Raw genomic sequence first — 2,356 nt, forward strand, 5'->3', positions numbered from 1 at the left:
GGCTGGCAGAGCTTCATGTAGGTTGGTGGATTTTTCACGGGCGCGGGAAAGGGTGTGGAGGGAGAACAAAGGAAGGCACCGTTTCAATCGCGTCTTAGTTTGCTGTGTTGCCGTTTCCAGGAAAGGGAGGGGATGTGGCTTTACTTGTGGCTTGGCGGTGGCCCTTCAGAGTCAGAGTCTCACTTTATTGCCCAGGCTAGAGTGCAGTGGCAAGCTTACAGCCACCCCAGAGTCGACCTGCTGGGCTCCAGCAATCCTTCTTCCTCAACCTTCTAAGTAGCTGGAACTACAGGCATATGCTACCAAGTCTGGCTAATTTTTTTTTTATTTATTGTAGAGACAAGTTGCCCAGGCTGGTCTCGAACCTGTGGGCTCAGGCAATCCTCTCGCCTTGGCCTCCCAAAGTGCTGGGATTACAGGCTGAGACACTGAGCCTGGCCCAAAGTAACATTCTTTTGTTTGTTTTTGAGTTGGAGTCCCACTCTGTTGCCCGGGCTGGGGTGCATTGGCACGCTCACAGCCTCCCCAGCGATAGCCTGCTGGGCTCCGCTGATCCTTCTGCCTCAGCCTTCCAAGTAGCTGGATTTACAGGCGTGTGCTACCACACCCAACTAATTTTTTGTTTTATTGTAGAGACGAGGTCTCAAACTCATGGGCGCTGGCAATCCACTCGCCTTGGCCTCCCAAAGTGCTGGCATTACAGGCTGAGCCACTGAGCCCGACTAAAAGTAAGATTCTTTTTTTTTTTGAGTTGGAGTCTCACTCTGTCGCTCAGGCTGGAGTGCAGTGGCCGCTCCTGGCCACCGCAGCCTCGACCTGCTGGGCTCTGGCGATCCTTCCGCCTCAGCCTTCTGAGTAGCCGGAATTACCACGCCCGGCTACCACGCCCGGCTGATTTTTTGATTTATTGTAGAGATGAGGACTCACTGCCCAGGCGGGTCTCGAACCTGTGGGCTCAGGCAATCCCCTCACCTCAGCCTCCCAAAGGCGTGGGATTATAGGCTGAGCCACCGAGCCCGGCAAAAGTAAGATTCTAATGCCTCCTTCCCTAACTTGGCTCCATCTTACCAGCATCTGGAAGACTCACCACGGTAAGGAACTGGAAGAAGAGTTTCTCTCTGGGGAAAATGACCACCTCAGAACTAGAGATGTGGACACATTTCTGGGAAGTTTTTCCCTAGGGAACGGCTGGTCCTTGTCCATTCATTCTGCAAACAATTCAGCACAAGTTGCACTTCTCCAGAATGTTCTTGTCATTAGGTTTTAGTGTCTTGCTCTTAAAGATAAATGAATAGGTAAGAATCATTGGACATTTGAGGAAAGTCTCCAGCATGAAAAGATAGACACAAAACAAACATAATAATTTGGAGTGAACCGAGACAATGAGGAATCAGAACAGTTAGGACTTATAAGTTATGGTCTCAGAGAGATGAAAGAAGCTATTGCATTATTGAAGAAAGCCACATGTAAGCCAGATGCAGTGGTGTGTGCCTATAGTTCCATCTACTCAGAAGGATCACTTGACCCAGGAGTCTGAGTCCGGCCTGGCAACATAGTGAGACCCCTGCCTCTTAAAAAAAAACCAAAAAAAAACAGTCATATGTAGAGGATAAAAAGATCTCTTGAAAAAGCAAATCATGATAGAAATTTAAAAAATAATAGAAATCAAAAAATTCAAAGTTATTACATAATAGTTGTATCAATTTGGGGAAGTTATTAAACTTCTTTGTATCTTTTCTTTCTTTTTTTCTTTTTGAGAAGGATCTTGTTATATTGCCCAGACTGATCTTGAACTCCTGGTCTCAAGTTATCCTCCCACATAGCTGGGATGACAGGTGTGTACTACTGTGCCTGGCTAATTTCCCTTTGTGTCAAATGGGGATAAAAATAGCAATTGGCTAGGTGTGGTGGCTCAAGCCTGTAATTCCTGCACTTTGTGAGGTCAAGGTGAGAGGACTGCCTGAGCTCAGGGGTTCGAGACCAGTCCTGGGCAACTTGGTAAGACCTTATTTCTACAATGAATCAAAAAATAAGCTGGGCGTGGTAGCAGGTGCCTGTAGTTCCAGCTACTTGGGAGGCTGAGGTGGAAGGATCGCCTGAGCCCAGCAGGTTGAGGCTGTGGTAGCCGTGAGCATGCCACTGCACTCCAACCTGGGCGACTGAGTAAGATTCCAACTCAAAAAAAACAAAAAAGATTAACTGATGCAACAGAGAAATATAGACAGCTGCATAAGAAAACTTTTGAAAGTGGAACTGAACTTTGACAGAAAAGGCTTCATAGGACTAGAAAGTCACCATTGGGCCATTGGGCTTAGATAGATGAGCAGAGTTGACAGGTGACAAGTGGGAAGAACAT

Source organism: Carlito syrichta, unplaced genomic scaffold (assembly GCF_000164805.1).
Source record: "Carlito syrichta isolate Samal-C Ts95f unplaced genomic scaffold, Tarsius_syrichta-2.0.1 Scaffold308806, whole genome shotgun sequence".
NCBI lineage: Eukaryota > Metazoa > Chordata > Mammalia > Primates > Tarsiidae > Carlito > Carlito syrichta.